The sequence below is a fragment of the Ursus maritimus genome, unplaced genomic scaffold (genome assembly GCF_017311325.1).
Source record: "Ursus maritimus isolate PB19 unplaced genomic scaffold, ASM1731132v1 scaffold_19, whole genome shotgun sequence".
Taxonomy (NCBI): Eukaryota; Metazoa; Chordata; class Mammalia; order Carnivora; family Ursidae; genus Ursus; species Ursus maritimus.
The window spans coordinates 23,630,125-23,637,339 of NW_024424341.1; the positions used below are offsets into that span (position 1 = coordinate 23,630,125).

At 47.1% G+C, this 7,215-nt stretch overlaps 1 protein-coding gene across 2 annotated transcripts in view; it reads left to right on the forward strand.

Moving 5' to 3' along the window:
- CDH3 (cadherin 3) overlaps positions 1–7,215 on the forward strand; it is a 44,595-nt gene that overhangs the window by 1,045 nt on the left and 36,335 nt on the right. The gene's annotated exons all lie outside the window — the stretch shown is intronic.

Sequence of the window (7,215 nt, forward strand, 5' to 3'; positions counted from 1 at the left end):
GTTCAAAAACTTGAGAGCAGGCAGTCACTTTGGCGCGGAGAACCAGTGTTATGAGACCTGCACAGCTGCGGGCTGATGGGGGCTTCTTTCCCTCCATCCAGAACAGGACAGTGTGTGTGTGTGTGGGGGGGTGGTTCTCCACGGATCAAATCCAAGTTCTTAAACAGAGGTGTAACCCGGATCCTTGGGTGGGGATTCCAGAGGATCCCTAACCTGTGAAATTGTTTAAGAACTTGTGTAGATCCCCCTCCACAGTATATGTGGCTTTCAAAACAAGAACCTTTGCCACCTAGCATTTTTCTAATACCTTCATCAGCATACTCCTCACCCCAGGTACAAATTACCAGTTTGAATGTAGAGGTGTTAATGCCTAGGGGATAGAATGGCTTTCCTTTGTTTCTCCAAAAGAGGACTGGGGTCTGGAGTCTGTGGGAGCCTTTTTCCCCCCCTTCTTTCCCCAAACAACCCTGCAGATTGACAAAACAATTAACACCCAGGCTAGGCCAGGCTCCTTAAACTCTTGGCTGTAGGGAGCCAAGCAGAGGCATTAAGAGGCCATGCCTCATAAACTTTAAATTCTTGCACATGGGTTTATTACTGACTGGCTAACAAACTGCAACTCAGCCAACCTGTAAAAATGTTAACTTGGGCAGGGCCCCAAATCCAATTCCGGCTCCCTGAGGAAGCTTTATTGCTAACCAGACCTCTGCCAAATCTGTACTCCTCCCCCTCATTGTCAAGTTCTCCAACTACAATCTCATGGCTTTTGAGTGTTGACTGTGCCTTATCTTTCTTACTGAATCAAGAAATATCAGATTAACTGTCACTTCACTAAGCTAGAGGTTGTGGGGGGGAAGCAGTGATCAGGTTTTTGATTTCATGGTCCGGTTGGCGAGTGTTTCCTGGTGACGTCAGGCATTTCTCTTTTGAGAAAATTCTCCTTTCTTGGATGTCTGGTTTATGGTTGTGAAAATGGTGGGTTTGTGCCAGGAGCACACCTGGGTTATAAAACAAAGGGTGGGTTAATGTGCTTAGCTAACCTTGAGCCTCCGTGCAACACGACTGGTTCTTAGAGTAGTTTTCCTGTGAAATAGGGTGCTGCTTTCTTTTTTAAGTAAAAGCAAGTTTCTGGGTCCAGTTGGTTCCAATAAATTCAGACACCCTAACAAAAAATACTGATATTTCTCTCCTTAGTCCGCAGCTGCTGACCTCTTTCTACCTTCCTGCATCCATCCCAGCTCTCTGTCCTCAGTGCACAGGATGGATCCAGCCTTGTTGAAAGGGTTATCCTGAGGGTACATACAAACTCTCAAGTTTGGCCAAGCAGACAAGTTTTCTTACTGCTAAGGAACAATTGCCCCTGTTGTTCGCCCCTGGGTTATGAATATCACAGGTGTCTATGAAGTTGAGCTCAGAGAAATTATCTGATATAATTAATACCTTGTTTGCATGTGCACTTTACTCTTCAAAGCACTTCCACAACTCTGAGCTTGCTTTGTCCTCCTGACACTCTCTTGAAGCTGGTAAGGTAACTATTAAACAGCTTGAGCTCTTAATCTCCGAGTTGGTACTTCAGAAAGCCTGTAACCCAGCCCTGCTGGAGGTTTCAAAGGTGGAGACACAGAAACAGCTTAATGGATGCAGTTTGCTAGGCTGAACCTCTCAGGAGCTTCCTTCAGGGTCACAAACATGACTTTTACCTTTAGGGTTAGTCCCGGGACCGATACTTCACAGGATGCCCAGAAGGTATTTGCATGAATCATGACAATCTTGTGAAGGTCTGCCTGTTTTACACATGAAACCTGTGTGGTTGTGGCTTCACCAGAAGCATTACTACAGTGACCAGCTGGGACTTGAATGGAAGTTTGTGACTCCTAAGTTCCGTGGCATTTTTTACTACCAAAAGTGGGAGGTGGAGGAAGGGGAGTGGAGTGTGGAGCGCCAGATCCCACAGACACCCATAACAACCCCTGTCCTAAGAGCAATTAGTCATTTGTTCATTCTTATCATAAGGTTTTCCAGAAACATTCCTGTAGGGAAACTGGCTTAGCTACAGTCTCTTGGTGTCCTAGTGATGGGGCTTGGGTCAAGTGACGCTGGGCTTGCCTCAGCCAAGGGCAAGAGGTTAATCTGGAGGGAGGCAGAGCTGGAATGTTCCCCCACACACCCCCCAACCCCACAGTTTGGGGGGCTATCTTCCAGTGTGGTCTGGAAGCAAAGACAGAGAAGAGGTGGGGGAAGGAATTTGCATGGTATGAGTATAGTGATAAGAAGTGATTGACCTAACATCGTCATACATCCTTAATGGTGGACAGTTGAGAGAGGCAGCCTCATTACAGTAAAAGAAATCCAGTACTTCATTGTGGCCCTTTAGCAGGTTCAACTCACCCTTATTCAGTGTTGGAGTAAGATTAAAGCTAACCCACATTAGCTTTGGTAGGAAACTTAAAAGTTCGGTAATGAATCTGACTGAGCATGAATTAATTTCAAGATGATTTTGCCTATTTCAGCTTGTGTAAATATTGCCTTTGTTTTGGAGCCTCCATTCTGAGCCGCGCCCTCTGTTGATATTTTATTCTTTCAGTAAACGTATATTTAGCATCTGCATGTGTCAGGCAATGTTCTAGAACTGCAGCTAAAGCAATGGACAAAACCAAGTTCCTGCCCTTGCGGAGCTTATAGTCTAATATTTTTTATGGTTATGATCACCTTGCGAAGCAGGTGGTGGTAACTCCTTTGCTGTAAAATGGGGTAAGCAGCTTGGTGTGAGGTCACTGGGGCAGTCAGCAGTGAGGCCAGGATTTTACTTTATTTTTCTTAATTTTAATTATTTTTTAAAGTAATCTCTACACCCAAAATGGGGCTTGAACTTGACCTCAAGATCAAGAGTCACATGCTCTACTGACTGAGCCTCCAGGTTACCCCAAGGCCAGGATTTTAAATCCAGGGGGATTCCCCAGTGCCCAGTAAATCTGCTTCGGTAATGAATATTTGGGAACTGGGGTTTTGAGCATGGCTGGCTGCCTTCCTGGCTCAGCAGCGGACTAGGGTTGGTTGCTTAAGCCTTTTGCACATCACCGTTAGCTTGCGCCTAGGGAGCAGGTCCCAAACCTCTAGTCTCCCCACCTCCTCACATGGCACTCTGTTCCTAGGTTACCCATTGCAGGGTGCCCTCACCTCCCTGCTGCGGGTAAGGAAGGCATTGCTTACGATGAGCAGTGAGTTTCTAGGGCTGGAAACTACAGCTCTGCACAGCATGTGGAGGATGGTAGAGGAGAAGGAAGGAGAGGAGGGCCTCCCCTGCCCAAATCAGTTGAGGCTTTAGTTCTGAGGCTGAACTTTTCCATTCAGAGAACCACTGTTACTGAAGAATAACATGTGGAGGAAAGTGCCCAAATGATAAGTGTACAGCTCAATGGTTGTCACAGATTTGAAACACCCGTGTCCCTGTACCAGATCAAGAAACAGCATTACCAGGGCACCTACTTGGCTTAGTCGGTTAAGCATCCAACTCTTGATCTCAGTTCAGGTCTTGATCTCAGGGTCATGAGTTCAAGCCCCACATTGGGCTCCACGCTGGGTGTGGAGCCTACTTAAAAAAAGAAACAGCATTACCAGCACCTCAGATGCCCCTTCCTTCCCAATTCTTTATCCTCCCCACCAAGAAAAGCACTATCTGGACTTCTAATACCATAGATTAATTTGGCCACGTTTGAATTTTATGTAAAAGAATCATTTATCCTCTTGGGTCACTGTACCTTGTGAGATTCTTCCGTATTTCTGGAGGTACTTGTAGGTGACTATCAGTGTCATATAGCATTCCATTATGTGATGATTGACGCTTCTCTTGTTGATAGGTGTTTGAGGAGTTTCAGGTTTTTGGCTATTATGACTAGTGCTGCTGTGAACATTATCATTCCGGTCTTTCGATGTGATGTCTTGGTGTATACTCTCTGTTAGGTACATACCTAGGAGCATAATTGCTGGGTTAACTGAGGATTACCTGAGGATCTCAGTACTGTGGCTGTGTACTGAGAAGTCAGCTTTTCTTGGTCTTGAAGTAGCCGAGTCTCGTCTGGATTCTGCCATCCCACTCCTCCAATAGTGTCCTCACCAGACCCATCCCTTCTGGATTCTTGATTTTTCACTTGGCCCTATCCTAAGAGACAGCAATTCTTTATTTTGTCTTTGGTCACATCCTTTGTGTTGGGGGAGAAATCCTTCCCTTTAATTGTCCTTAAGCCAATGCTTGTTATTGTCCCCCAAAATAGAAAGGGAACCTAGAAATGGTCCTGAATTTCTTAGGTGAGGTCTTCTTCCCGGGCGATTTTTATCCTGGACAGTGTATGAGTGGGAAGGAGCCTCCTCAAGTGAACAGGGTGGTCGAGTGCAGCTCCTCCCTCATTACAGAGGCAATGAGGTGTCTGAGACCTAAGGACAAGTTGACTGGTCATTCAGCCAACAAATGTGAGTACCTACTGGGTGTTAGATGTTCAGAGATGACAAAGACTCATGGCTCATTAATGTCTGTGAACTCCCCAGTTAGAGGAGGAAGCAGATCCAGCCACCAGGCCATTTTAATGACGAATCTGACATTCAACAGATATTTACTGAGCACCTACCAAGTGCTGGATACTATTGTTCTAAGTGCTGCAGTTATGTTAGTGAGCAAAACATGCCCAAAACCCAGGCTGCATGGGCCATTCACCTGCTGGTGGAGGAAGACAGACAAAATAAGTTTATATATATATATATGTATAAATAAATAGTATATATATAATACAGTATATGTTACATATATACTATGTGGTATATATACAGTATATTATGTTTTATATGTAAAATATATAACATGTTGTATATACATATGATGGAGCAGGAGGTAGGGAAGAAAAAATATGGAGGCACATAGGAAGAGCTGCTGACATGTTCTCAGGGGGACCTGAAGGAAGTGGTGTCCAAGCTGAAGTGTGGGGAAGAATTATGCAGGGGAGTTGGGGCAGGAGAAGTAGCAGGGAGTGTTCCTGGCAAGGGAACAGTATGGGGGCTGGACCATGGAGTGTAAGGTGGGAAGAGGCAAAAGGAGAAGTAGGCAGGGTCCAGTCCAGCTTGGAATTTGTCCCACCTCATCAGACAGGCAGTCAGGTGTTTGGGAAGGACAGGTGTGGCTGAAGTCCCAATTATGCCCTGCTGGAGGCCAGCGTCTCTGAAGGCTCCTCTGGAACCAGGACCCTTGGCCTCACCTCCAGCATCCCTTCTTGCCTCCCCTTCCCAGGTTTCCCCAGACCCAAGGATGTTGTCTCAGTCAAATTTTCCCCCTCATTTCATTTAGTTACTTGTCATTGCCAGGCTGCAGGGCTACCCATCAAGGAAGGGCTTCCGAACAAAACAACAAAAAAGCGACCTAAATACCATTTACTGAGAGCTTACTGAGTGCTAGAGACTACACTATATACTTTATGTAATAAGCCCTTTTAATCCTCCTAAAAGTTCCCCCATTGGGGGTGGGGGGAGGGGAGGCACTGAATTGGTTTCATTTAACTGGATAGGAAACCTAGGCTTGTAACTTTGTAACCTATCCAAGATCACCCAGCTAGTAAATTGTGGAGTTAGGATTTGAACCCAGATTGGTCTCCCTTAGTGTGAGATACTAACCACACTCCTAAGTGTGCGAGAGGGGAAGAGGTTGTGAGCCCTTCTGGCCACAGCCAAGCTAGAGGAAGATTGGAAATAGTTAACTTCTGACCCAAGGGCTTTGAATTCCTGTTCCCTGCACAGGCCTCTGTTAATCACCAGGAGTTGGGGGGAGGGGGCATTTCTATCCAGGACCCCTGGCCTCCTCTTTAGGATGTGGGGGGATAGGGCTGGTTCAGATACCAGGCCTGATAGCACTCTCACGGATAGTTCTCAGCAGAGAATTGCACCGGCTGGCTTACCCTCTTTGTCCCCTTTCTCCCCCGCCACATTTGGCATTGGTTCTCAAGGATTCCTCCCACCTTGTTCTGAGGGGAGGAGCTTGATACACTCTGCCTGTCTCCCCTTGCCCCAGCCAAATCTGGGCATCCTTCCGGTTCTGGGTCACTAGAGCATCTGTGGTCTGCAAATTCCTCAAGCTGACAGAATCCCCTCCTGGCTGTGGTAGCCGTGATCCTGCTGAACTTCCTGGGTGCTGGGATGCTTCTGCTCTCTCCGCAAACCAAAATGCCTTATCAGAGCAGACAGACACCTTACTTTTTCCCCATTCCCCATTTTTGAACTCACAACTCTCTTTTGCTGTCTGACATCTGAGGAGAAGGCCTCAGAGTCAGGGCCCCACAGCCAGGAGGTGGGAGAGTTGGTGGCTTCTTCCCCTTCATGAGAGCCTCCGAGGCTACACAGAACCCCAGGGAGGGGAGATCTGTTCTCCACCGGACCCCAAGGCATCTCAAGGGCTGGATGGGGAGATGGGGCCAAGGAGCCACAATCCCAGGCTTTCCTTTTCCCTTTCAGTCTCAGGGCCCCGCATTTTTGTTTAAGAGCGTGTAAGATGAGTTCAGTGTTACAGCTCTCTTACCAAGAACCCTTAAACCTGTGTTGGAGGCGAGAAGTAGGTTGATTTGGCCCACCATTCTGACCTCAGGGTCTCACATCAGCTTTAGAAGTCTTTGTTCCCCTGGAATTCACTGTGTACAGGAGTGCATATGTATTTTTCGGAGAAGATTCTTCCCCCTAATTTGGGAAACCTAGCATATTCCTCACTGTCTTCCCAAACTCTGCCAGCTCAAGTGCATTCAGTTCTTCAGTCTTGTCAAATGTGGGTAGAGGCCTGATGGTGGACATCTGGGCAGGGGAAGATAGGGTTCTCAGCATTGAGGCTCCAACTGTCATGTGTGTGAGAAGTGCCTTCATGTCCCTGGAGCTACAAGGAGGTGGACTACTGTTTGGTTACTAACAGGGCAGGACTGGAGCGTTCTGCTCCTCTGCTGGGCGTCTTGCTTAAGACTGGCTGCCTTCTCACAACAAGTCCAATCTTGTCGTAGCTTCAGGCAGAGAGAAAAGACAGCTACTTGTGGTCTCCTCATACACAAGCCAGAACAAGATGCCAGGCCCACACCCTGCCCTCTCCTTGTGGAGTCTGCCTCAGCTGGGCCTTCCCACCAGGGCTGCTTGACCTGCAATTTTCTTGTCTTTTATGGTCTTTTTCCGCTTCCAAAATGCTTCTGCATTCCCCAGCGG